Source organism: Urocitellus parryii, chromosome 1 (genome assembly GCF_045843805.1).
Source record: "Urocitellus parryii isolate mUroPar1 chromosome 1, mUroPar1.hap1, whole genome shotgun sequence".
NCBI classification, from domain to species: Eukaryota; Metazoa; Chordata; class Mammalia; order Rodentia; family Sciuridae; genus Urocitellus; species Urocitellus parryii.
The window spans coordinates 188,490,341-188,510,727 of record NC_135531.1 but is presented as its reverse complement, the minus strand read 5'-3'; the positions used below and the strand labels follow the sequence as shown (position 1 = coordinate 188,510,727).

General features: G+C 37.4%; 1 protein-coding gene across 1 annotated transcript in view; it reads left to right on the top strand.

Annotated features, from left to right (window-relative positions):
- Window positions 1-1,241: 1,241 nt before the first annotated feature.
- The window catches only part of Map3k2 (mitogen-activated protein kinase kinase kinase 2), a 74,106-nt gene continuing 54,960 nt past the window's right edge, over window positions 1,242-20,387 (top strand). Inside the window, exon 1 of the mRNA XM_026388763.2 lies at window positions 1,242-1,286. The gene's annotated coding sequence lies outside the window, so the exon portion shown is untranslated. The remainder of the gene's footprint in view (window positions 1,287-20,387) is intronic.

The window sequence follows — 20,387 nt, the reverse complement described above, 5'->3', positions numbered from 1 at the left end:
CTTTCTGAGTGAGTAGGATAGAAAATCTCAAATGCAGGTTATTAACACCACGGATATCCTGATTATTTTGCATTTTATCCCGTCGACGACGGGGCACCAGGGAAAGATACGGTGAGAGATTCATGTTTTAGTCTCTGCCCCAGGTGTGTGTGTGTGTGTGTGTGTGTGTGTGTGTGTGTGTGTGTGTCCGGGGGCGGGGTGGCCGTGTAGGCTTCTCTCTCTGGGCTGAAGTTTGCACACCTGGTAAACCAGTGAAGTAACCCCTGCGGGGCCAAGCTATCACAGTGACAAGAACTAAACTGAAACCACATAAAACTGAGGCGGTCTCCCGGGGGTGGGTTTCAGGCTAGGTGGCAAGTCCTTCAGGGAAGAATTCTGAGACCTGATTCACAAATGTAAGAGGCAGACGGCTCTTCGCCTTGCAAATGAGCTGCCGCGGATCCACCGTCTTTCACTGCCCCTCTGTTCTGCTACCATCCGGATCCGCCCGCGAACCACGTAGGAGACGCTTCCCGGGCTCCGCTTTGACGTCGCAGATACAGTACAGGAGCACGTGCGAGAGGACCAGGGTGCTGGTGTGTGGCGCTAGTAGGCCGGCGCCAGAGGATGGAAGCCAGAACCGGGAACCCCGCGGCGCTCGGCGGGTGGGGGACCCAGACGTGTGCGCAGTCACAACTGGCCACTGCGCAGGCGCCGACAGGATACCTTCGGTCTGGCGCGCGCCCGCGGCGGGTTCTGTTCTCGGCGGGCCGAGGCTGCGCGCGCACGAGCGATCGGCCGTGACGTACGCCGCGTTACGCCCGACGTCACGGGTCTGTGTGTAGTGGCGGCCGGGCTGCCCGTAGCGGCGGAGCCTGGCAAGGGTGGTGCGGCCGCTGGGCGCGGTGTTCGGGGTCGCACGGCCAGTTGCGGCGACTGAGAGGACCACGACTCTGACGTTCCGGGGACCCGGCCGCGGAGTCGCTGCTTCTGCCTCTTCTTTGGTCTCCAGCAGCGTCGGCCCTCGGCTTCCTCCTTTTCTGCCGTCCTCCCCGCGGGCCTCGGGACTGCTGCGGCGAGAAGCACCCAGGGGCGTGAGAGGCCCCGGCCGGGGCTCCATGTGAAAGAGGAACGGGCCTGCCACCGGCCCGCGCCCGACTCCTTGCGCGCCCCTCCGGTCCCCGGGGGCCCCGCGGGCTCCCGCAACCGGGGGCCGCGGTGACAGGCCGCGCGGGGGCGGAGGGGCGGGCTCGGCGGCGGCCGCCCCTCCTCGGGCCTGCGGCTCCCTAGGTCCCTGCGGAGCGCCGGTGAGTGTGTGTGTGGGTCTGTCTTTTGGGGGCTGCGGGCCAGGCATGGGGCGGAGAGGGTGGCTGACGGTGGCCTGTGCGCTGCTCCGGGGCCGGGATTTCTTCGGGTGACGGGCCTGCTCGGGCCCCCAGCATCGCATCCTGAAATCCCGATTAGCTTCAAGTAGGCTGCTCGTCCGTGTAGCTGTCAGACAAATACTCTGCCGGGATTCTTGTCGCAAGGTTGCCGCTGATCCCAGGGGCTAAGCAGAAATGTTACACGCTGTAAGCAAAAAACTGCTTGTCTTTGCATTGTCACAGTGTGATAGTGTATCGATTATTGTTTCTCTCTTCTCTCTCTATGGAGCATTTGGCTAGAGCTTATGCCCGGTGGTTGTGTGTTATCTCATTTCATCTTCCTAACCCTGTGAAGTGGGCACGATGCCTTCCCATCATACAGATTAAAAACTGAGGCTCGGAGAAGTTTAAGGCATTTATTTGCCCAAGGTCACGCAGCTAGTAATTGAGGAAGCCGTGATTCAGATATGTAGATGGACTTTTGTAGGACTGTATTTCTTTGACTTGGAAAAGTAAGTATGTGAGGATGAGACTGGCTGGATATTTTCATCCTGAGCGTAAATTCTAAACACCTAGATAGTTTACTTTTCCCTGACGTAGGCTGTCCGATGTGTTTTGCTTCAGCCTTGCCAAATCGTTTTCATGATTAAAAAAATATATATTACTTGTAAAAGGTGGCTCCAGGCACCTTCACCTTTTATGTGGTAGAACTGGACAGGAAAAAAAAAATATATTCTCCTCTTAGAAAAAAGAAATATATTTGATAAAACCGCACTTTTCTTGAGAAGTTACAATTTTACTTTTGCAGTTCTTGATGCATATAGGGAACTTGTATTTGGGTTATTTGCTTGAGATTTCCTTATTGCAAAATTTGTTGCTGGATATGTGGCAATGTCAACACACGTAGTAATTTTGAATTGTCTTATGCAATGTTTCTGAGTTTAATGTCAAAATTTAATGTGTAGAATATTGCAGGAAGTTATCTTTTGATGATGTGATTTTTTTCATTAGTGCAGTACTACTAATCAATGTTTTAAAAGCTAACTGAAAATTCTCATTTTAGCGTTTTCTTGTGCCGTTTTTTATACTGTGGTTAATGAAAAAGTAGAGCCAGAGTTCTGGCTATGTTAATAAATTCTCTTGAGTAATTGGAGTTTCATTCAGTTGCAGATGTTTAGGAAACCTATTTATGCTGTGTTATAATATTCTATAATTTCATTAGTATATTATCAGGTTGAAGAAAATTTGTAGTTGAGTATCTTTGTAATGCTTGTAAAGAAAAGAAAAGGTAACTTTACAGAGTTAACAGGTGAATGGCAATAAGTATATTGCGATGTTGTTAGGTTAAAATATGACCATGTCGAATTTTGTTGAATTGGATTGAATTATGGTATCATCACAGAATGGTTATTTAATTGTGCTCTTGTGTTTTGAGAGAACTAGCTGTTAAGGACTTATTTTAAATAATTGTTTTTACATTATAAGCTGAATTGTTTTGGGGGGGGGGGTACTAGGGATTGAACTCGGGGGCACTCAACCGCTGAGCCACATCCCCAGCCCTATTTTGTATTTTATTTAGAGACAGGGTCTCACTGAGTTGCTTTTAGCGCCTCACTTTTGCTGAGGCTGGCTTTCAACTTGATATCTTCCTGTCTCAGCCTCTTCAGCTGCTGGGATTACAAGGCATGTGCCACCACACAGTGTTTAAACTGAATCCTTTAAGCATTGAATCTTTAAAGCTTTTGTTTTTTAAATATTTTTTAAGCTGTAGTTGGACACAATATATTTTATTTATTTTTTGTGGTGCCGAGGATTAAGCCCAGCGCCTCACATGTGCTAGGCAAGTGCTCTACTGCTGAGCCACAACCCCAGCTCCATCGTTAAAGCTTTTTAGGTGGCGCTTTTTTCCTAGTTTGTTTCTATTACAGGGGTAAACCTATATTTAATAGGTGTATTAAAAAGAAGTTATGTTTGATAATCTGTAGTTCCTACAGTTTTAGTTAAGATTGATCTTTTTGCCTTGTAGAGTTGAAGCTCTCTAGGCACCCCTCAACTTTTTATTATGAAACAATATCAAGCACATAGAAAATTGGTAATAGTGAACACTCTTATGATGATCCTCTAGATTCAACATTTGTTGATATCTTGCCATATTTGTTTTATCTGTAAATACATGTATATTATTTTTGACTGGACCATTAAAAACTAAGCGATTGGTATTATGACACTTTATCCCCACGTCTGTCAGTATGTGTCTCCTAAAGATAAGGGCATTTTCTTAAATAGCTAAAATACTGTTATTGTTAATTTCTTTTAGGTGTGATGATTCTTTAGTGTAATCCAATAGCCTTCCATATCTAAAACTTTTATACTAAAAATTTATCTTTTCTGGCTTTCTACATTGTCCCTTACCAAACCAGGAAACCAGGATCCCATCAAAGTTTACTTGTTGCATTTGGTTATTAAAATCTCTTCTAATATAGAACAGCCTCACCCAGCTACTTTTTTCTTTTGGTGGTACTGGGGGTTGAGCCCAAAGGTGCTTTACCATGGAGCTACATCTCTAGCCCTTTTTTGTTTTTTGAGTCTTGCTAAGTTGCTGAGGCTTGCTTCTAACTTGTGATCTGCCTGTCTCAGCCTCACAAGTCACTGGAATCATAGGCATGCACCATCATGTCCTCTCTTCTTTTAAAATGACATTGATATTTTTTAAAACATCAAAAAACAGTTGTCTTATAAAATGACTGGCATCTTGTGAAATTATGTCATTTGCAAGAAGATGGATGAAACTTAAGAGCATTATTTTAAGTGAAATAAGCCAAACTCAGAAAGTCAAGGATCCTGTGTTTTCTCTCATACATAGTAGCTAGAGAGAAAAAAGAAAAAAATATATGTGTGTGAGGGCTCTCATGAAAATGAAGGGAAAGAGTAGAGGAAAGGGACCAGGGGAGGGGAAAAAGGGAGGAAAAGGAAATACTGGGGAATGATATTGTCGAAATTTTATTGTTTTATCATGTGCACATATGAATATATAACAACAAATCCTACTATCTTGTGTAGTTAAAATGCCCCGATAAAACATGTGGAAAAAACAGTTCACATTCTGAATTTGTTAGAAGTTTTCCTTTCATGGTGTCATTTAGCTTGTTCCTCAATTCCCCCATACTATCTATTCCTGTAAAGCATGCTTAAAGGGTTGATTAGTTTCAAATTAAAAATTTGGGACAAGAATTCCTAAGTGATGATGTATACTTCATATTGCCTTCCATCAGAAGACATATACTGGTCTGAGGTTGTGGCTCAGTAGTAAAGCACTTGCCTCACACAGATGAGGCACAGGGTCGAATCCTTAGCACCCATAAAAATAAATAAATAAAGGTATTGTGTCTATCGACCTAAAAATATTAAACAAAAAAGATACTATTTATTCCCATTATTTGTGATGCTGTTTGTTTAATTTGTTGTGGGGATAATTAAGGTAAGGTCTATTTCTCACTGCAATTAGCATGTAAACTCTGACATAATAAATTAGCACAGTAGTGCTAGCCTGTTCTTCAATAATCTTTCACCTAACAGTTGTAGGATCTGTTGATGATCCTTGTTGGGTGAGTTTTTGAATTTCAGGTTAATAATCTTTTGTTATAGATGGAAACTGTAAAATATCTTGTGCAGCTACATTAATTAGAATCCCATTTTATGGGTTTTTAAGATTTTTAACGATGAATCTAAGGTATCTCCTATTACAAGTTTTAAAAGAAACCTGGTTTCAGAAAAATGGGAAACCAGATTTCTTTTAAAACTTGTAACAGGAGATATTTTAGATTCATCGTTAAAAATGTATACTCTTAAAAAGTATGTTTAAATTTTTCTCAGTCAACATTTGTTGCACAAGAATGGCCAGAAGTAGAAGGTAAGATTAGATCTACTAAAAAACATTTTGAGGAGATTGTGTATTTTTGGTGTATTGGTAGGCTTTTCTAACTGGACTGAGATCTGGATTCTAATCTTTTTTTATCTTTTGTGATGCTGGGGATCAAACCCAGGGCCTCATATCCATGAGGCAAGTGCTGTACCATTGAGTTATATCCCTTGCCTCTGAATTCTAGTTTTAATTGTATTACTATGTGTAGTTGAAGAATTATAAGTTTTGGGTTGGGGGTTATGTAGCTCAGTGGAGGGCAGGCATATTTGAGGCCCTGGGTTCAATCTCCCAACACCAAAAAAAACAAAGGAAGAGTTACATGTTTTTAAACTTTACTTTGTATTTCATTTCATGATGATTATGTTAGTGAACATTTATGAGTAAAAAATGAATTAATTTCTTTTTATATATGTATTTGTTTTAATTAGTAGAATGAATTAATTTCTAATGATGAGATATGTTAATTATATTTAGAGATAAACCTCATTTTTATTAAGTTGGATATAAGTAAATCAAATACATATAACATAAAATTGATTTTCCAACTGAATAACATTTAGTAGATTTTTTTTTCCTTGTTTTTATGATCTTCTTGCCTTGGCCTCCCTGCCTCAGCCTCCTAGTAACTGGGATTACAAGTGTGTGCCTCTGTGCCTGGAAGTAAATGGTTGTTTTAAAGAGGGTTTCATGATAGAATTTCCTTAAGTAACCTATTATCATTAAAAATATGATTTAATTCATGAAGCAGTTTACATGAAATTTTTTCACTATTTTTTTTTTTTTTGGTAAATCAGGATAAACTATATATATGGAAACAAAAAATTTTCCCTTTATTCCCAAAAGTACTCCTTTAAAGAATGTAATTCACTTAATCCCTATACCAACCCAGTGAGTTACTTACTATTATTATATCTCTTGCAGATGAGGAAACAAAACTCAGGGACAATAAATAACTTGTCCATGTTTCTACATCTTGTCTGTGATGGAGCTGGGGCTTGATTTAGGCAGTCTGGCTCCAGAATCTGTGCTTTTATTTATTTATTTTTCAGGGAGTAAGCCTGAGGTACTCTACTACTGAGTGATATCTCCAGCCCCCGCCCCCTTTAAAAAATTTTTTTTGTAGTTGTAGATGGGCAGAATGCCTTTATTTTGTTTATTTTTATGTGGTGGTGAGGATCGAACCCATTGCCTCACACATACTAGGCAAGTGTTCTACCACTGAGCTGCAGCCCCAGCTCATCTCTAGCCCTTTTTATTTTTATTTTGAGGTAGAGCCTCATGAAGTAATCCCAGACTGGCCCTGAACATGCCATCCTCCTGCCTCAGCCCCTGGAGTTGCTGGGGTAACAGGTTTTTGCCATCATGACTGGCCAGAGTCAGTGCATTTATCATGCTGCCTATGAGCTTTATCAGGACAATGAGAAAATTGGATCTGATTTACCAAAGTGTAATACATATTATCATTTAGAGAGTATGTATTTTGTCCCATGGTATAGTTGAACTAATTTAACAAGTCTTATATGTTAACCAACTGTGCTTATAATATTTACTGAAACATTTAAAAATACAGAAAAGAAAATAAAGGTAGTAAATAGCTAAGAATATGAACTTGGGAGTCAGGTCTGAATGTGAGTCTTAATGCTTCTATTTAATTTCTTTAAACTTCATTTTATGTATTTGTAAAATAATAATAATAGTACTTATGGGTTTGTTATGAAAAATATTTATTTATTTACTTTTAAAATATATATATATATATATATATATATATATATATATATTTTTAGTTTTAGGTGGACACAATATATTTATTTTATTTTTATGTGGTGCTGAGAATTGAACCCAGAGCCTCACGCATGCTAGGCGAGCGTGCTACCACTTGAGCCACATCCCCAGCCTTGTTATGAAATTTAAATGGGATAATGCATAACACAATATCTAGCATGTAAGTGTTCAAAAAATCAAATAAAAAATCAATTCAGTTTTTGTAAAAATATTCCACAATCCACGCAGTTCATGTCTTTATTTTGATGTACATAGATGCTCTCTTACTTAATATGATTAGGGTTGGTAGTGTTCAGTTTAATTTAAAAAGTTCTAATTTCAGGGGAATAAAATGACACATTTTTATCTTTTTTTTAATATTTATTTCTTAGGTGTAGATGGACTCAACACAATGCCTTTATTTTTATGTGGTGCTGAGGATCGAACCTGGGTCCTGCCGGTGCTAGGCGAGCACTCTACCGCTGAGCCACAATCCCAGCCCCCATTTTTATCTTAAATATTTTATTTTGTTTAAAAAACAGAAATGTAAAGCAGTCTGAGTATATGATCCATCTAGAGTTATGTGATCTTTCTATCTAGTCTTTTACAGTTGATTCACCTATAACTCATTTAATAATAATTTTTTTTTTTAGACTTTGGGTCTTTTTAGATATTTGACATAATTTTCATTTTCATAGAAACAACTTTTTACATTCACTGTTTCATTAGTTTATATATTTAATTAATTATTACAAGTCATGAACATAATTCTTGATAAGTTTATGGGAGCAAAAATGTAAGCTTAACTAGTTGTGAATGTTTATTAATTGTCAAATTAGTATTTGTCAAATTTGTCAAATTTGTTAAGGAAGTTGGATGAGAAAATACTGTTGCTTTGCCTTCTGGTATCTCTGAGTATATGTATCTATTATTAAATAAATATTTAAACCAAAGATTCAAAGCTACATAATCATCTCAATTTTGTTTCAGCTCTTTGAAGAGTATTCTTTTTTAAATGTCTGTGGTTTTTCTTTGTGTTCTAGTTCCTTTAGAATGTGAGGTTTTTAGATTAGATCTCCATTATCTTATCTGTCATCTTCTCTCAACATTTTCATCTCTTTGTTATTTTACTTTTCATTTTAGTAGATTTTCTTGGGTTTGACCTCCATGCTACTCCATTGTTTTGTTCTTTATAACCTTCTGAGACAAATGAAATAATATTTTAAATCTCATATGAGTATTTTAGTTATGCATTTGAATCTCTGTTAATCTTGGCAATCCTTAACCTCTCCCATTTCCTTTTTATCACATCCTTGTTTTGCATCTCAGCCTGGTCTCCTTTGGCTTTTTGTTCCTGTTTCAGAAGGCATGTCTTCTGGCCTTGAAGGCCATCACCCTTCTTTTTATAAATTTCAGACTGTATTTTGGGAGGTAGGAGAAGTAATATTTGAGTGTCTCCTATATGCCAGAAACTTCATTCTACTGTGTGTGTGTGTGTGTGTGTGTGTGTGTGTGTGCGCGTGCATGCGCGCGCGCTGCTAGAGATTGAATGCAGGGCCTTGCTAGGCAAGGACTCTTATCACTGCCAGCCCTCACTCCAGAATTTTTAATTTTACAGTAAGCATGGTTGATCCTATTATCCTATTTTACATGTGCAGAAACTGGCTCAGAGATGTGAAGGATCTTGCTCAGACTCAAATAGTCTGGTTGGGATTTTGTATGGCTCTTTCAGTTAGAGCAAGGGTTCCTAACCCTCTTGTGGCTTCCACATTGCTCACATGTTCTCATTATATGCAACATTCTCTGTGGGAATATGTGCACTGGAATCTTCTGCGATGGGTCAACATAGCTAAAACAACCCTCTTAGATCTAGATGTTCTTACCTCTCATCTTTTGTAATTACTAAGCCATAGAGTTCTGATCAGTACTTGAGTAAACCTTAATGATGTCTTTCTATTACATAAAATTTTCAGTAGGATGAGAATAAGCTGATTTATTTTATTTTTTGGTACTAGGAATTGAACCCAGAGATACTTTACCACTGAGCCACATCCCCAGCCCTTTTTGAAATTTGTATTTTGAGACAGGGTTTCATTCAGTTGATTGGGGCCTTGCTAAGTTGCTGAGGCTGGCCTCAAGCTTTCCATCCTCTTATCTCAGCCTCCCAGTTCACTGGAATTACAAGCATGTGCCACTGTGCTGGGCTCAACTGATCTATTTTAAATAAATGGTATGGAAATTGTGTTCACTCTAGGAGAAAATAATTTGGAAGAGCTTAATGTATATTGCTAGAGAAGTGATGATACAATTTCTTGAGTAGGATAAACATTAAAAATTTTCATTAAAATTTAGACTCATTTTGAGTAGGCTGTGAACACTAACTCCCACATCTCAGTAGTCCAGAACACAAAAGTTTATTTTTGCTTTGTGTTTGTGGAGGGAGGAGGGTACTCCCTTTAGGAGAACTCTAGGCCAGAAATTCCTCAGGCACTTCCCAGAGTAAAACTTCCAACCCTAAGGCAATATCCAGTAACCCATGACCAAGGGATAAAATTTTGTGATGCTAATTAATGAATTTTGCACCATCTTAGAATACAATAATCTTTTCTTTATTAAGTAACAAGGTAAGATTATGTATGCCAAAGACATAGAATCACTTGTGGGAAAGTTGAGTACTAAAAACCAAGCTAGTAAGCATGGAGCCCTGGAAACCACCAGAGAAGAACTGAATTATTCTGATATTAAGAGTGGAGAACCAAGACTACTGAAACACATTTTTGGAAATGTGTTTAAACACTTTAGTTAATAATAGGGGATCTTTTTGGAAAAGGAAAAAAAAAGTATTGGAAAAGTTGTTCATTCTATACAGTCTTTTATGTCCAGTAGAAACTTAAAAATAATTTAGGGAGACACTTGGATAAGCCTAAACTTAATTACATTTTAAAAAGCAGCTCTTCCCTGCTTCCAGGGGACAAAACTTTAGGATAAACTATACATCAACCAATATTTTTCTTCTCAGAATTTTTCTGTGTCATTGCTTTTCCTTTTTCTATTCTCATGTCTCTAACCAAAGCATAGGATTACCCTTCAGTGTTCTTAGCTAACCTTGTTCTGAGTAAATAGGTATTGATATTTGCTAATCTGATACCCACTTTAGCTAGCATTCTCTCCATTAAATCTTTGTTTGGTACTGGGGATTGAACTCAGGGGCATCAACTACTCAGCCCCAGCCCCAGCTCTGTTTTGTGTTTTATTTAGAGACAGGGTTTCACTGAGTTGCTTAGTGCCTCGCTTTGAGCTGGCTTTGAACTCACGATCCTTCTGCCTCAGCCCTCTGGAGTCACTGGGATCACAGGCACTGGCTCTCCATTAAGTCTTGCTTGCTTTTTTGTTAATGGGAGGATTAATTAGGAAGGTATAGAATCTTGCATTCCAAAGAAACAAAAATGGGCAGTGCAGAACTGGTAAAACAAAGCAAGGAAGGACTGAGTGGGCCTAGATTTGGATATGCAGGAGGATCTCAGAAGGCAAGTTGCAGAGATTTCTTGTTCAGTAAGTTGATTGGGGGGAAACTTGCATATGTATGTCGTCTAAGAGTTCAGTCAAGGAAGCAAAGCCACTATGTTATCTTGAAAATAGGACTTTATGAAAGGAGTTAAGACCTTATATAGTTGTGGGAGAAACTCAGAAATCAGAGAAAAATCTCTCATGTGATTTCTTGAAGCCATGGTATAGTGGCAAGTTGGAATTTGCAGGTGAATCTGAAACCTTGTATTCCCAGCTGCTGGAATGGGGCACATGGTGGAGCTGATGGAAAGTCTGTGAAGAGCTGTTACTTTTGCACAGCTGTCTCTTTTGGTCCTAAGTCAGGCTTTGATGGTGATGGACTTGGAGTTGCTGTTTGACACATTTGGCAATCAGGAAGGAGAGCTATATGCAGAGTAGGGGAGAACAGAAATATGGTAGAATCTGTTGGCAACTCTGGTATTTCTGTCCAACAGCCATCTTCAGAGAGTAATTTGCTTATTTGAAAGAAGATTCTGGAAAATGTAGTTTGAACTTAACCAGGTTGACATAGTAACACTGCCACAGCAGTTAAGGGAGAAACAAAACAAAACAATGGAGGATGTTAAAATTGTGGGGATCCACAATGGTATTTTCTAGGTCTAGGCTCTATTGTGAAGAGCAAGTTTGCTTAAGCTTTCCAAGCCTGTTTCCCCTTCTGTAATATGGGGAAATGATATCTACCTTATAGGATTGTTAGGTTAAATGAAATGTGTGTAAAGCATTTAGCAGAGTGTCAGCACAAAGCAAGCCATTGTAGACAGTAGCTTTTATTATCAGTAGTAATTGCAGTAGTAAGGAGAAAAGATTGATAAATAGGAAGGATACATTTTGGAAGGAGATGGCAAGAAGAGAGAAGATGAGTGGAGATAAGAATATAATATGTAGTTCCTTTGTTTGAGGATATTGCAGTCTGGCTGCAGAGAACACATGTAAACATGGACTAGTTAGGAAGCTATTATGTGAAGTTATAACCTTTAAGAAAAATGACCTTGAATGGAGAGATAGCAAATGCTGTCAGTCCAGTATAATTAGGGCTTAAGTGATACTGTATGTGAAATGCCTAGCACACTGACAGTTCACAGATCTTAATTCTTTTCTGCTCTAATTTATAAATGGAAAGATGATTTGTCGAAGAGGACAGGGAGGCATTGAGCTGGGTCCTTAAAAGATGGATTGGACAAGTAGAAAAAGGTAAGTATTTCAGACAGCACAGGCAAAAAGTATGCATCCACAAGGCAAGTGGAGCCCTGATTCTGACTCCTATCCTTTTCTGCTTTTTGTCATCTATATGTAATTTCTAGAGATTCTTATGTTTAACTTGGCTTGGGTTGGTTGCCCACCTCTGGACCATCAGTTATGGGAATGGTGTGGGCCCACCCTGCTGATTTGACACTATATCAAGAGAGTGGTTGAGGTGGTAAGTGGTAGAAGGCGTAGGTTTCCAGGAGAAGGGAGTGTCTGGAAAAAGTTCCCACTGTGGGTGAATAATTAAGTCATCCCCTTTTAGCTTATATGCCATAGTTAAGTATTATAATTCTATACCATTCCTACCAGTTGCCCAAATTAAACATTTTTCTTCTTCTCTACAATTAATATTTAAATTTATTACATTTATCAATTTCTTGCTAGATTGTGTTCTTCTGGAATCACTTTTTTTGAAGCACATCTTTTAGAAGAAGTTTCTTTATGCTTAGTGGTAAACTGTTTTTGCTTGTCTGAAGTTTTTAGCTCAGTTCTCAAATATATTAATTGTCGGTGACAGTCTAGATTGATAGTTATTCTCCTTTCAATGTTTTAAAAATATTACCTGTCTTTTGCTGTATAACCAGAAATAGGAGGCTATCTGGGTGTCTTACTAATTATGCTGTTTTATTGTGATATTAGAACATATATAATGGCTTTTGGATATTCATATTAGTGTTTCTTTTTACTATTAAGTGGTACTGGGGGTTGAACCCAGGGGCACTCTACCACTGAGGTATATCCTCAGCCCTTTTCATTTTATTTTTGAGACAGGGTTTCATTAAGTTGTCCAGGCTGGCCTCCCATTTGTGATCCTCCTGCCTTCCAAGTAGGGAATTCTGATCAAATTAAATCCTATAATATGTCAAAGGGTGTCAGGTGTCAGTAAAATAAGGCTTTCAGCAATTTATAGTTTTAGTTGTTCACTTGCATTATTACCAAAATTACATTATTACCTTTTCTGTGTTAACCCTGAGGATAAACAGTTAAATCAGTCATTGTTTCTGTAATTGTAGAGCTTCATTCTGGTGGGGGACATGTATTTATTAAGGTGGCCATATAACTTATTAGCCATACATGGGTACTTTCGAGTGTGTAAGAAAGCTGATTTAATAATTATCCTGGGCGTATATTGTGCTGATGGTTTCATGGGTGTATATTTTTCTCCTATCTTTTTAGGTTGTATACATGAAATATAGACAGCCTTTTGCATTGTAGTCATACCTCAGTAAAGTGTTTTTTGTTTTTAAATATCCTTAGTTAAAAAAAATAAACTGGGGGGCTGGGGTTGTGGCTCAGAAGAGCTTGCCTAGCACGTGCGAGGCTCCAGGTTGGATCCTCAGCACCACATAAGAATGAATGAATGAATAAATAAATAAATAAATAAATAACAAATAAATAAATAAAATATATTGTGTCCAACTACAACTGAAAAATAAATAAAAATAAATAAATAAACTGGGACTGTCCTTAGCAAACTGAAGTATATGGTTTTCCCTACATATGTGAAAATGTGATGCAGTGAGTATTATGGGAGTATTTAATATAATAATATGAATATAAATATTCTAAACATTCATAGTAAATATAAAATTTGTAAGTAATAGCATAATATTCATATAATAAAGCTATATTTAATTAAGTAGTGATGGCAATACTACTGTTGGTCTTATAGGAATGAAGCATACCTAGCTGTCAGTCTAGCCTAATGAAAACAAGAAGTAAATAGAAAAAGCCTCAGTTTGGCCAAAGAATAAATAAATAAATTCCAAACTGGATAGGTGGGAGACCATGCCCACAAATGAGGTGCAGCGTGCTGAGAGTGGCAGTGAACTTAATTGGAAACAATTTCTTGAATAAGTGGTTTTGAGATGCATGTTAGGAATAATGATTATTGAAGAGGAGGGAGAGATGAGTGGAAACTAAGACCATCCCCTGAAAACCCATCTCCCCTCTTTAGTCATCTTTACTCCTAACTTGTGTCTCAAATGAGTTATCAAAGAGTAGAATCTCAGCACTGCCATTTTCCAGCCATTTGACTTGGGAAAGTCACTTGATAGATAGTCCTGATCCTTAGCTCTAATTCAGAATTGAGCTAAAACAGTTAACTAACCTTTTTATCCCTCCATTTTCCATCTATAAGAATGAGAATAAAGGCCCCACTGCCCAAATCCCAACACAGTTCAGTCTTGATTTCAGTCCTTTGGGAGAAAGCAGATATTTTTATTATTGTAAGGAGTTAAACTTGAGGTTTGTTTATTTAAGGTGCTTGTTAGTGGCTACTATGTGCTAAGTGTTGTTAGGTGCTGTAGAAGATATGCATGTGTAAATAATATTTCCTACCAAAAGCAATTTACATTAGTGAAGACAGCTAGGAAAAGAACCTTTTTACAAAGCATGAATTGAAGAAGACTGTAGGAGTTGCTTTGATGAGAATTGACTGGGTTTGGGTTTTTGTTGGAGTGTGAGGTTTAGGTAGCATGTACTGACTCCAGAGGTCTGAGTGAACAGTACTGTGTTTGATATTATTTGGGAGTTTTGATGATATAATGAACAATAGAAAGTTTGCAACTCCTACCACCAAAATGTGAATATGCTCAATATAAATCTAATTTGAAGGTAGTCCTGGTTGGTTTTTTTTTTTTTTTTTTAGTTGTAGATGGACACAATACCTTTATTTTATTTATTTGTGTTTATGTGGTGCTTAGGATCAAACCTAGTGCCCCACACATGCCAGGCAAGTGCTCTACCATTGAGCTATACCTTTAGCTCCTGGTTATTGTTTTTTTGTTTTTTTTTATACCAGGGCTAAGGTATAAAGTTTTGTGTATTTTTTAAACTTTGGAAGGATTTTAGAATTTTAAAGGATTTTAGAATTTAATTTTTGAAGGAGTGAGGGGAGTGCATTGGTACATAGTTTATCATATAGTACACCATTTAACATGTGCCTGTATATTAAATAAGCAAATAAATGAGAAGCAGTACAAAATATGTAAAAGTGGATTCTGAACAAGATTTGGTCCAAATGCTGAACTAAATTTTTAGCTTTGTGTGTGTGTTTATATGTGTGTTCGTTATGCTTGGTTATTCTAAATGCTTTACAAATAATAATTCTTTTAACCTTGTAACAATCATATGAAGTAGATATAGTTTCTGAGCCCAGTACCCCCCAAAAAAGGAAGGGGTGAGTGTCAAGGATGTAGCTAGCTCAGTGTTAAGTGCTTGCCTATAGAATGCACAAGGACCTAGGTTCAGTACCCAGTGTAACACACATATACACATAAAAGGGGAACTTTCTGTAAGATAATGAGACTTGCAGTATGACTCATAAATTAGCCTAAATCAATTTTAGAGTTGTGTACCTAGTAGCATTAAAGAATGGATTTTTTTTTGTAACTTGATTGAGATAAGTGACATTTAGTAGACCTGACATTAAATTATATAATTTGGCAAACTTTGATACATGTATATGCCTGTGAAAACATCACACATCACAAGATAATAAACATCTGTCACCTTCAAGAGTTTACTCAGGCCCTTTTGTATTCCTTTACCATCTTACTTTAATTCATTGTTCCTAAGTAAGCAATAATCTACATTCTGTCACTGTAAATTAGTATGCATTTTCTAGAATTTTATGTAAATGGAGTCATACAAATACTCTTTGTGGGGGGGAGTCTGCCTTCTTTTACCTAACATAATTATTATCTTTATTATTATTTTGGTGCTGAGAATTGAACCCAGAGTTTCATGTGTGCTAAGCATGTGCTGAACTACTGAGGTAAATCTCCAGCCCTTACATAACTGGAATGTTATACATTTGGAATCACACAGTATGTATATCCTTTTTTCACTTAGCAATACGCATTTAAGTTTCTGTGTCTTTTGTGCCTTGATAGTTCATTTCTTTTTATTTCCTGAATACTATTCTATTGTATTATGTGCCACAATTTGTTTATCCTCTTGCCTACAGAAGGTTTGTTTCCATTTTTTTTTTTTTTGCAATTTTAAATAATTGTGTTCAGGGCTTTTAAGTAGATGTATGTAAGTATTCAGCTCATTTGGGTAAATACTCAGAAGCATGATTGCAGGGTTAAACATAAAACATATGTAGTTTTGTAAGAAACTGCCAAACTGTTTTCCAAAGTGGTTGTACCACTTAACATTCTCATTAGAAGTATGAACATTTTACTTGTCAGCACTTTGGATGGCCAGGCTTTGGGAATCTTGTGGTTTCGATTTATATTTCCATTTCCATTTTCACTAACAATATTGAGCATCTTTCATGTGTTTATTTGCTATCCATATATCTTCTTTGGTGATGTTTATGTCTGAATCTTTTGCCCATTTATTTATTGGATTGTCTTTTTTTCTTTGGGTTATAAGAGTATTTATGTATTCTTGAGACACAAATGCTATGCCAGATATGTTTTGTACATACATTCTATTAGTCTGTGGCTCTGTTTTCAGTTTCTTACTGGTGCCTTTTGAAGAGTAAGTTTTTAATTTTAGTGAAGTTCAGTGCATTTTTAGAAAGATTAGAGCTAAAAAAAATTAGTGCTTTTATTATCCAAAAGATACTATCAGGGGAATGAAAAGAATTATTTTCTATACTTCAAGGTCACCAAGATTGTTTCTTTAGTAGATATAGGACTTCTCAGGTTATATTTTTCTTTGGTGACCTTTGGTAATTTGTTTCTTTTAAGAAATTTGTCCATTTCATCTATTGTTTATAGGTATGCATTTCTTTAAAATATTTTGTCATTTGCCATTTTATATTTTTAGAATTTATGTCATGTAGAATAAAAAGAAACTTAAACAGTATACTACAATTATTCCCCTCCCTTTTCTGACCTTTACTATATAGTTGTGATGCTTTTCATTTTTATATGTTCAACTTCATAATATAGTTATTATTTAAAGAGGATTTTAGAATAGGAAGAAATATATCTATATAACATTTCTCATGCTCTCCATTTCTTTTTTTATTAATTTATTTTAATTAGGTATATATGACAGCAGAATGCATTTTGATTCATTGTACACAATTGCAAAACTTTTCATTTCTCTGGTTGTACATGATGTAGCACTGCACCATATGTGCATTCATACATGTACTTAGGGTAATGATGTCCATCTCATTCCACCATCTTTCTTGCCCCCACCCTCCTCTTCACCCCTGCCTCTTCTTTGCCCAAAGTTCCTCCATTTTTTTCATGCCCTCCCCCATTATGGATTAGCATTCACTTATCGGAGAAAGCATTTGGCATTTGGTTTTTTGGGGATTGGCTTACTTCGCTTAGCATGATATTCTCCAACTCCATCCATTTACCTGCAAATGCTATAATTTTATTCTTTTAATGCTGAGTAATATTCCATTTTCTATATATACCACAGTTTGTTTATCTATTCATCTATTGAAGGACATCTAGGTTGGTTCCACAGTTTAGCTATTGTGAATTCAGCTGCTATGAACATTGATGTGGCTGCATTACTTTGGTATGCTGATTTTGTTCTTTGTATACAGATCGAGGAGTGGGATAGCTGAGTCAAATGGTGGTTCCATTCCAAGTTTTCTAAGGATTCTCCATACCACTTTCCATATTGATTGCACCAATTTGCAGTTCCACCAGCAATGTATGAGTGTACCTTTTCACCTACATCCTCTCCAACTGCCATTCTGACTGGGGTGAGATGAAATCTTAGAGAAGTTTTGATTTGCTAATTTGATTTCTCTAATTGCTAGAGATGTTGAACTTTTTTTTCATATATTGTTGATCGGATGTATATCTTCTAAGAAGTGTCTGTTCAGCTTTTTAACCCATTTATTGATTGGGTTGTTCGTTTTTTTGGTGTTAAGTTTTTTGAGTTCTTTATATATCCTGGAGATTAGTGCTCTGACGTGTGTGGCAAAAATTTGCTCTCAAAATGTAGACTCTCTCTTCACCTCATTGATTGTTTCTTTTACTGAGAAAAAGCTTTTTAGTTTGAGTCCATTCCATTTATTAATTATTGATTTTTTTTTAGTTGTAGATGGACACAATACCTTTTTTATTTTATTTTTATTCAGGGATCGAACTCAGTGCCTCAAGCATGCTAGGCAAGCGCTTTACCACTGAGCCACAACCCCGGCCCTAATTCTTGATTTTATTTCTTGTTCTTTAGGAGTCTTATTAAGGAAGTCAGGACCTAATTCCACGTGATAAAGATTTGGGTCTGCCTTTTCCTCCATTAGGTAGGTGCAGGGTTTCTGGTCTAATTACTATGTCCTTGGTCCACTTGGAGTTGAGTTTTGTGCAGGGTGAGAGATAGGATTAGTTTCATTTGCTGCATATTGGATTTTCAGTTCTCCCAGCACCATTTGTTGAAGAGGTTATCTTTTCTCCAATGTATGTTTTTTGAGCCTTTGTTTAGTAAGAGATAACTACATTTATGTGGGTTTTTCACTGTGTCTTCTATTCTGTACCATATTGGTCTACATACGGAAATCAGTAAATATAATCCATCACATCACTAGACTTAGAGATAAGAATCATGATTATATCAACTGATTCAGAGAAAGCATTTGACATGTTCAAAGCACTAGAAAAACTAGGGATAGTAGGAAGATGACCTCAACATTGTAAAAGCTATCTATGCTAAACCCAAGGCCAGCATCATTCTAAATGGAGAAAAATTGGAAGCATTCCCTCTAAAACCTGAAACAAGACAGGGATGCCCTCTTTCATCACTTCTGTTCAACATAGTCCTTGAAACTCTAGCCAGAGCAATTAGATGAAAGAAATTAAAGGGATACAAATAGAAAAAGAAGAATTCAAGCTATCATTATTTGCTGATGACATGATTCTATACTTAGAGGATCCAAAAAACTCGACCAGAAAACGGTCTTCTAGAATTAATAAATGAATTCTGCAAAGTAGCAGGACTTAAAATCAATACCCATGAATCAAATACATTTCTATACATTAGTGATGAATCTTCTAAAGGAGAAATTAGGAAAACTACCCATATTCACAATAGACTAAAAAAAAAAAAATCTTGGAAATCAACAAAAAAGGTGAAAGACCTCTATAATGAAAACTTCTTCTTGAAGAAGACTTTAGAAGACGGAAAGATCTCCCATGCTCTTGATTTTTTTTTTTTTTTGTGGTGCCCGGAATTGAACTCAGGGCCTTGTGCATGCAAGGCAAGCATTTTACCAACTGAACTATGTTCCCAGCCTTCCCATATTCATGGAAAGGCAAAATTAATATTGTCAAATGGCCATACTATCCATATCTTTCTGTTGTGCCATATTTACATCTGATAATTTTTCTTCTGCCTGAATGACTTTCTTTTTTTAAAAATTTATTTTTTAGCTTTTAGGTAGACACAATATCTTTATTTTACATTTATGTGGTGCTGAGGATCCAACCCAGTGCCTTGTGCATGCTAGGCGAGCGCTCTACCACTGAGCCACAACCCCAGCGCCTGAATTACTTTAACTTTTGTGGTCCTTCAGTGCACGTCTTCTGGACATGAGTTTCTTTTTTTTTCTTTTCTTTTTTTTATTGGTTGTTCAAAACATTACAAAGCTCTTGACATATCATATTTCATACATTAGATTCAAGTGGGTTATAAACTCCCATTTTTACCCCAAATACAGATTGCAGAATCACATCGGTTACACATCCACATTTTTACATAATGCCCTATTAGTAACTGTTGTATTCTGCTACCTTTCCTATCCTCTACTATCCTCCCTCCACTCCCCTCCCATCTTCTCTCTCTACCCCATTTACTGTAATTCATTTCTCTCCTTGTTTATTTTCCCATTCCCCTCACAACCTCTTATATGTAATTTTGTATAACAGTGAGGGTCTCCCTCCATTTCCATGCAATTTCCCTTTTCTCTCCCTTTCCCTCCCACCTCATGTCTCTGTTTAATGTTAATCTTTTCTTCCTGCTCTTCCTCCCTGCTCTATTCTTAGTTGCTCTCATTATATCAAAGAAGACATTTGGTATTTGTTTTTTAGGGATTGGCTAGCTTCACTAAGTATAATCTGCTCTAGTGCCATCCATTTCCCTGCAAATTCCATGATTTTGTCATTTTTTAGTGCTGCGTAATACTCCATGGTGTATAAATGCCACATTTTTTTTTTATCCATTCATCTATTGAAGGGCATCTGGGTTGGTTCCACAGTCTAGCAATTGTGAATTGTGCTGCTATGAACATCAATGTGGCAGTATCCCTGTAGTATGCTCTTTTAAGGTCTTCAGGGAATAGTCCGAGAAGGGCAATAGCTGGGTCAAATGGTGGTTCCATTCCCAGCTTTCCCAGGAATCTCCATACTGCTTTCCAAATTGGCAGCACCAATTTGCAGTCCCACCAGCAATGTACAAGAGTACCCTTTTCCCCACATCCTCGCCAACACTTATTGTTGTTTGACTTCATAATGGCTGCCAATCTTACTGGAGTGAGATGGTATCTTAGGGTGGTTTTGATTTGCATTTCTCTGACTGCTAGAGATGGTGAGCATTTTTTCATGTACTTGTTGATTGATTGTATG